This window comes from Cavia porcellus, unplaced genomic scaffold (genome assembly GCF_034190915.1).
Source record: "Cavia porcellus strain 051 isolate PalLab524CR breed Dunkin Hartley unplaced genomic scaffold, mCavPor4.1 scaffold_18, whole genome shotgun sequence".
Lineage (NCBI taxonomy): Eukaryota > Metazoa > Chordata > Mammalia > Rodentia > Caviidae > Cavia > Cavia porcellus.
In genome coordinates this window covers 27,670,755-27,679,849 of record NW_026947501.1, presented here as the reverse complement: position 1 = coordinate 27,679,849, position 9,095 = coordinate 27,670,755, and positions in this window count along the sequence as shown.

The following is a 9,095-nucleotide window of genomic DNA, read 5'->3' as shown; positions in this document are numbered from 1 at the left end:
ATAAATTGACCTTGGGGGGGTGTGGAAGGAAGGGTGGGCAGGGTGAATTATCATTTGAAAAATGTATGCAAAAGGATTCGAGTGGCAACAGCCCCGGTGCTGGTGGATTTGTTCCTTTTATGCTGCACTTGCATAAACAAAACTTACACCAGGCCTTATAAGTTGCCCAGAGTGAGTTCAGACGCAACTCTGCTCTTGGAGAGAGAACCATACCAAGAATGGCAGTGGGCCTCTGCCGCTTACACCTCCTTCCTTGGGCCTGCTGCCCACTGCTCTGGGGTCTGCCTGGGACACTCATGCTGTGCCCTCAGTATGGGTGCCATTGTGCTTTTTCTGATGCAAGCTTGACAGCCAAAAGTTGAAAGGAAATGCCATCTGTACTGTGAAAGAAATCCCATGTCCCTTGTCACTTGCTACCTTGGCCTCCCGGGTTACCCTAAAGCTCTTCTGGAATTTTATTCTCTGCTGTTGCTTTCCCTTATTGGATTCCCTTTGTCACTGACCAACTATTGGGAATTACAGACCAAGGATCTGCCTTGGGCTGAGACATACCCAACAAGACTAGTAAATCTGTAGAAATTTCCAGAGTCCTGTTCAGCTTGCTTGTCTTTTTGTAACTTGTAAATTCTCCCTGCGTAACTGATATTGTAGGGCATATGCCAGAGTCTCAACACCTCACATGTGGTCCCTACTCAAATTATCAGTTGTATCTTAGAGATCCCCATCCAAGTGACTGGCAGCTCTTTAAGCTCAACTGTCCAAACTCACCAAGTCTCCCTTAACTGCAAAGCTGCTGTGCCTTGGGGATTCTTGCTGTCTCTCCAAGTCCTTTCTTTCAGTCCTTCAAGCTAGAAGACAGTCTCTCAAGAAGCCTCTCTCTTTCTTGTACCCTAATAGCCAATGGAACAGTCTTCCTGGTTGGTCCTGAAGGTTGTTTCTTCTGGGTCCTCCTCTGGGCTTAGACCCTGGACATGTCTGACCTGTGGGCTTTCTTGATTCTGCTCCACCTTCAGACCTGTTTCCAAAGTCTGGGGCCACTACTAGCATGCAGTATGAAGCATTACCATGATGTGGGCATGTGTCAGAAATGCAGTTTCCAGGCTTCATGTAGAACTATTGAGTCAGAAACTGCAAGAAGCTCAGTTACCAGGGTTTTACAGGTTCCAGCCCCAGCCAACACCATGTGCTCTGGAAATCCACCCTTCAATAGCAGAATTAATGCACTGAACAGCAGTCATGGGCAAGGCATTCTAGGTAGTTCTGACACACAAGAGCCAATGGATAGTGGGTTCCTAAACCAGATGTCCAAGGTACTCACTTCTTTCCTAGTATAAAGAACCCCACCCTTAACATTTCTTTCTTATCATTCTTTTCTTTTTTTTTTTCTGATTTCAAAAATTCAGGGCAAAACATTCAAAGAATACAAAAATGTGTATTTTAGAAGACAAATCTCCCCTGTACTCTCACACAGATCTGAGTCAGAGAAGATCACTGTTAACAGGATGTGTACTGTTTCAAATTTATTTTGCAAAAATTTGATTATTATCACATATATTTTTTTACCACCATTCTGAAAATTGTCACATTCTCTTAATACTCTTGGATATCTTTCCAAATCAGCCCATTTAATCTTTAAAAAAAATTTTTTAGGGGCTTTTTTTTTTTGGTACCAGGGATCAAACTCAGGGCCCTGTGCTTGCCAGACAGGTGCTGTTCCCCTGAGCTCTTATCATCTCTCTTTAATTTTGCTCTTTAAATCACTTATATTTGAGGTTCCTCACATAAGAAAAACTATGCAATATTTAGCTGTGTTGGATTATGTATTTCACTTAGCAATATGGTCTCAAGATCCATCCATTTTCCTTTGAAAGACTCACATATATTGTTATGGTTTGTGTCTGGATGTCCCTCCAAAACCTCATGCAGTTTTAGGTGAGGTTTCTCCAGAGGTAACTGAATCTATGTCTGATTCATAGTGCAATGGTAGGATTATGAGTGCTACTCCTGCCCTAGGGTAGATAGTCCTTGCATACAATATAAGGGACAGGAAGAGACTTTCTCTCTCTCTCTCTCATCTTTATCTCCTTGATTATTGCTTTTGCTGTTTTCTACCACCATGAATGGTTGCCCCTCTGGCGTTTTCCATCTTGCCTTGGAGCTAGTTGATTATGGACTGAAACTTCTACAAACTGTGAGCTAAATAAACTTTTCTCTTTCTACCTTTGGGTGTCAGGGTATTTTGTCACAGAAACCAGAAAACTAGCTAAGGCATACATCCTTCTGTATGGCTAAGTAGATGCCACTGAGATCTCTCTCTCTGTATTGCTCAGCCTGGTCTAGACCTCATGGGCTCAGGTACCCTTCTACCTCAGCCTCCCAATTAGCTGGAATTACAGATGTGCTGGCTTTATGGTAAGGTTCTAAAAGTAAAATTGTATCATCAAGAAAGAAAATGTGAAATAATGATGGACACCACCAACTTGTCTTCCAAAGTACCAGTTTATGCTCCTGCCAGGAGTATAAGAAATCACTTTTTCACCTGCTTTCAAACTCTCAGAATTAATGCTTTTTTTCTAACATTTGCTTATTACATTTAGAATCATACTAATTTTCATCTGAGCCACCATCTTAGATTTAGCTTTTCCTTAACTATAAAATAATATATGATAGTTTAATAAAAGAAAGAAAGAAAAGAAAGGAAAGGAAAATACGAGAATGAGGTGTGTACTTCTGGAGTGATTCCTTCAGTGGGCAGTCAGTTGTATCCATGGCTCTGGTCATCTGTCTCTCCTTGTGCCCAAGGAAACGTGTGAAATATTGGCAATCATTCATTTTAAGAAAAGATTTTTTTCCTAATCTGAAAGAGAAACTTAACATTTTCTTTTTTAAAACTATATGATAAATATTGTAATATGAGTAAACATTCATTCACTAACTTAAAAACTATGAATTCCTGATTTATGCTTTTGTCAATTTTCCTATTGGATTGTTTATCTTTTGTGGGGTTATAGTCTTATTTTACATCACATTAGTGATAAGATGACTTATGTCTTCTACAAATGTTGCAAATACTTTCCTCCCAGTTTAACATTTAACTTTTGATATTGTCTGGTAGCATTTGTCTTAATGAAGTTCAGTCAAACATGTTTCTTTTTTGAACTTTTTTTCATAAGATTCTTAGGAAGATTAAACACTTTTTTTAATTAAAAGAATTTAAATTATGGTAAAACAACATAATATTTACTATCTTTAAAAGAAATGTATTATCGTGACCATTTTAAAATTTATAGTTGTTATTTAATATATTCACATTGTATACAACTAATCTCTGAAACATTTCACCTTCTCAAGTTGAAATTCTATATTCATTAAATAATAACTCCCCATTCTCCCTTTCCTCTTCAGTCAGTGGCAACCACCATTCTATTTTCTTCTTTGTACTGATATGTGTTTGTAATACATAATTGTACATTCACCTTAGGGAGTTGGTATATATACCATGTTTTAAAATTCCTTTTAAAATCCCCTTTCCCAGGGGCTAGGGATTTAGCTCAGCGGTATAAGCACCTGCCTTTGCAAGCAGGCGGTCGTGAGTTTGATCCCTGGTACCAATAAAAAGGAAAAAAGACAAAAAAAATTTTTTTTAAAAATCTCCTTTTCCTCGCTATGCATCTCTTGGACCCCTATACATGTTTGTATTACATAGTGACAACACTCCTCATAGGAACTTGGTGCATGCACACAACACTTCACAATGTACTCTGCTTTTAAATCTCATTTCCTTCCCCTCACCTCTGTCTGTTGGTTTTTTTCCCATATGCTAAAGATCCATCTTTCTATTTCCAACTGCACTTTATTTTGCACTTTATTTATATTTTGTGTATTTCATACTAGAGAAACTATGAGGTGTTTAAGCTCATGTGTCTGATTTATTCACATACCATTCTATTTTTTGTCTATGAATCTGGAACCTGAAAACCTCATATATGTGGCCATACAGTATCTTTTTGTCCCTGGTAAGCACAAGGCAAGCACAAGGTCATGAGTTTGATTTCTTGTACACCTCCAAAAGAGAAGCATATTTATTAATGAGGGTATGGTTATTTGTAAGAAATTTCCAAATTGTCTTCTAAAATAGTTGTATCATTTAGCATTCCCACCAGTAATGATTAAGTATTTGTGTTGCTCAATTGCTTCTTTTTTGTCTTTTTCCTTTTTATTGGTACCAGGGATTGATCTCACGACTGCCTGCTTGCAAGGCAGGCGCTTATGCCGCTGAGCTAAATCCCCAGCCCCCAACTGCTTCTTTTTTTAACATAGATAAATTTCTTCCACTTGACAGTTGTTGATTTTTCAATTCCTTTATGGGAAGAAAACAGCGAATATTTATTTAAATCCTCTATACAATAAATTTTGTTGTTTAATTTTTGTCTAAATAAAATGTGCTATTTTATTTTGATTTAAAAGGAATATACATTCAAAAACTTCAGGAAATAAAAGTATTAAGTATAAAAGAAAAATCTTCAATATTCATATAATCACTGCTAACTAAAATTTTTCCAGACATTATCAATATATTTAGAAAAATGGTGCCACGCTGTGCACACAGTGCTTTATATGGCATATAATTTATTTTACTTTTTATTATTTTTTATTTGCCACTAGACTATCAGCTCCAAGAAGGCAATAATTTCTTTCTTTGTCACTGTGGTATCATTGTAACTAGCAGTAGTGTTTGACACATGCAGGCACTCAGTTATCTCCTAAATGAATAAATTCTACTTTCATGACATATCAAAATGTCTTAGAATTTATTTTTTATGGGTCCATAAGTGTAGATTTTCACCCTCATATGTTTTATTGACTGTGTATATTTTCAGTGTATCTATTGACTCAGTCCTTTATTATTGGCTATGTACATGATTTCCACTATTATAAACAATACTGTGACGATGTGCTTTCCTTTGTTTGCATACATGTGGGTCCATCTACTCGAGCCAACTCAAAGAAATAAATTTCTTCATCAAGTATAATGAACATTTTAACTGTAAATCATTTTGATATGTAGATCTCCAGGAAATGGTTGCACTTTACTTTCATACTCAGTTATGAGAGTGTTCACTTCCACTTTCTACAACTAAACTGGAACGAATCAAAACTTTTAATCTTTGCAAATTGATAGGTAAAAAGTAGTGCTGCTCTGCATTTTAAATTGCATTTATTTACTAATGTTACACATCTCTTATTATGTATTGTTCATATGTATATTTTCTTTTCAAATTGCCTGTTTGTACTTACCTATGTTTATTGTTACTTAATTCTTTCTTATTTATTTGTGATGGCTGATAAATTAAATATATTAACTAACCTTTTATATGTCATGAATGTGGCAAATATTTCTAGTTTGCATTTCTTTTAAAATTATTTTCAAGGAATCTTTTGCAAAACTAAAATTTTACTTAATTTTTTTTTCATTTTAGTAGACTATACAGATTTTAAGTATTAGGTGAGTCTATTTTTTAAATTAATTTTATTGTATATATTTGACGTTTATAACAATGTTATAGGATGCAAAAGATAATAAAATGATTACTATAGTAAAATACAAGATAGTTTTTTTCGTGGCAAGAGAAGCTAAAATCTATTTATTTAACAAAACCCAATACAGTGCCAATATAAATTGGTCTTCATGCTGTCTATAAGCTATCTAGAGGTCTTCATCTTACATACCTGCCCCCTGTATCCTCTGGCCAACATCTCCCCTTGTCCTCTCCTTTTTCCTGTCCTCCATTTCACCCCTTGTAGCCACTATTCAAATCAGAGGAATGGAACCTCTCCCAGCCAATAATCCTCCCAAAGGTAAACCTTTAAGTTTTGATATAATTTCTGTCTTATCTTTCATGATTTCTTTTTGGATGCCACATTTAGATACACATTCAATTCATAACCATGTAAGTGTTCACTACATTTTATTACACTGCTTTCATTTTTTATTATGTTGAAATATTTAATCCAGATAAAATTTATTCTAATATAAACTGTGAGATAGGAATTGTATCTCTTCTGTTCACCAAAGGGCTACCCAACATCAGTTTAGTAACTAGTTGACATCATTTATTTATTAACCGTCACTATCTCTATGATTTGAAACACTTCCTTTTCTGGAGCTGGCTGTTTTCCTTATTTTTGTACTTCTCTCATTGCTTAAAATATAGCTTTAGATTTTAATGTATGTTGACACAAAAATTGCATTTTTATTCTTTTTCAAATCTTTAAATCATTTTGTAAAATTCCCTCACCTTTAGTTCTAAAATATTTGGAATTCTAGTTGGAACTAGATTAAATTATCTACTACTTTGGGAAATGTGTGCAATTTTACATGGTTGGACAAAATATGTCTTTCTATTCATTCAAAATTTTTGTTACAGTTTCTCAATAACCTTTAAAGTTTTCATCATATAGATCTTGCATAGTTCAGTTCTTTAAAATAGATTTTTTAGTTGCTACTATACTAAATTTCTTATATTTTCTAATTGACTATTACAGCTATATAGGAAATTTATAAATTAAATCATACATACATGTATGTTATACACAAGTAACTAGTCATTTTACTAAACCATTTTGTTCAAAGGATTTCTCTTTTAGGTAGTAGTATATTGTCTGAAAACAACATTCTAACCAATGCTTTATCTTTTGTTTATTTTATTAAACCATTAGGAATTTCAGAACAATGTTAAATGTTTTACCCTTATAACTGCTTACTGTTCTGCAATGAGAATGCTTCTAGCTCTAGTGTTAACCCATCCCAGCCATTCCCACAGGTTCAAAGTTCTGGGGGTGGATTGTAGCTAATTGTGTTCTTTTAGTTACATAGGTAATTTGAAGCATGTTCTCTCCCAATATACCATGAAGTCCCTACTACAGTGTTTTCTCATTAAATATTCTCCTATATAATACACATTACTTTTCCTATTATGGAAGAATTGCTGTACTCTATGTTTACTAAGAGTTACTGAAAGAAAAGAGTTGGACTTAAAATATTTTTAGCACCTCAGTGATACTCCCTCTAGGATAAACAAGTAAGCAAACAAACAAAACCCACTTGTTTAAAGACAACCAAGAACTACAGGACATGAGAGGGGAGATTTCTAAAGAGAAAGAAAACTTACCTGTATGAACCTAGCATTCGATGCCATTTTTCTCTTGAGATGTCTTTTAGTTCTTAACTTCTTAAACTAAGAAACTGAGCAAAAAGCAGTGACTAAGAGATAGAGGAGGTAATCACAATTTTTGGTACACTCATGGGGCTAGGGACAAAAATGGGATTCAGAGCCATTATGGAGGACAAACACTGACACATACCACAGGCTCTCTGTTGAGACCTGTGACGTTAACTGTATGTGTCAATTTAGCTAGGCTATGCTACTCAGATATTTGGTCAAACATGAATCTGGATGTTTCTACAAACATAGTTTTAGATGAGATTAACATATAAATCAGTAGACTTTGAGCAAAGCAGGAAACCCCCTCCCCCTGTGATGTGGGTGAATCTCATTCAGTTTCTTGAAGGCCTTAACAGAAAAAGACTGACCTTTCTAGACAAAGGAATTCTGTCAGCAGATTGCCTTTCATCTTGAGCTGTAGCACTTTCCTGGGTCTTCTGGCCTACCTGCAGACTTTGCACTGGCCTCCATGATCATGTGAACTAAATCCTCAAATGGACTCTCTCTTTACATACACACACATGTGGTCACACATACCCTTTGTGTTCCGTTTCTCTGGAGCAGAATGATACAGAGCTCTTGAAATGCTACACTGAGTAAGGTTAAGAGACCAGGGCTTATAAAGACCAAACCTAGTTTTGAGTAAATTCAATTCCTGATTGGAATAAGGTTATCTCTATCCAAAAATCTGGAGTACACATTCCTAAAGGAAGTTAATTTTATTAACAGGCCTATTAATTTTTGTTCATAATACCTGACTTCAATTAAAAGTTATCTAGAATACAAGAAAATAGGACCAAGAGAGAAAGAATAAATAATAGAAACAGATCACAGATGACCTATATTTTAGAATAACCAGACAGAGACTTTCATAAAACCTAATTTTAAATAATCATTATTAATATAGTCAAAAAATAAATGAAAAAACAGAAATTTTCAGCAAAGAGTAGCAATCTAAAAAAATCAATTGGGAATTACTTAGTTAATTTTTTTCTGAAATTAAGAACATAGCATATGAATTAGACATAACTGAAGTGACAATTTGTGAACTGGAAAGTAGGTCAATAGGACATATCTAAGCTGGGCATGGTGGCACATGCTTGTAATTCTAGCACTCGGGAGGTTGAGGCAGGAGGATTGCCATGAGTTTGAGGCCAGCCTGGGGTACATCAGCAAGTTGGCCATCAGTCTGCCCTACACAGTACTACCTTGTTTTAAGACAAAAAAAAAAAAAAAAAAAAAAAAAAAGATATATCCAAATGAAGGAACAGAGAGAGCAAAGGTGAAAAGCACAAAAGAGATACTTGGAATATGGACAAATGTTCTAACACACATGTAATTTAAGCCCAGATGGGAAAGAGAAAACGGAGCAGAAAGGATATTTGAAAAGTGGCCAGAAATTTCTAAAACGGATGAAATATATTAGGCTACAGATTGAAGAAGTATTCAAATTCCAAGTAGGATAAGTATAAAGAAAATAGTCCTTAGGTGTATTATAGTAAAATCAGAACATGTAGGGAAACTAAAATAAAGAGAAAATTCAAAAGTAACTAGGGGAGGGAGAAATATTTTACTTTTGAAATAATACCGAGAAGATAGACATACAGCTGACTTCTCACAGTGGAATGACACCTTTCAAATGCTGAATGAAAATGCCTACAATTTATAATGCTAAATGCTAAAAAATACTATTAATCCCAAAAACATCAGAAAAAGAGAGAGAAAGATAAATGTGGAACATACAGAAAGCAAACTGTAAGGTGGCAAATATATACTTAAATATATTAGCAATTACATTAAATAAATACTTCTAAGTAAAGATAAAGATTGTTGGGCTGAATATTTGGTGGTATTAAACTGAAAATATGC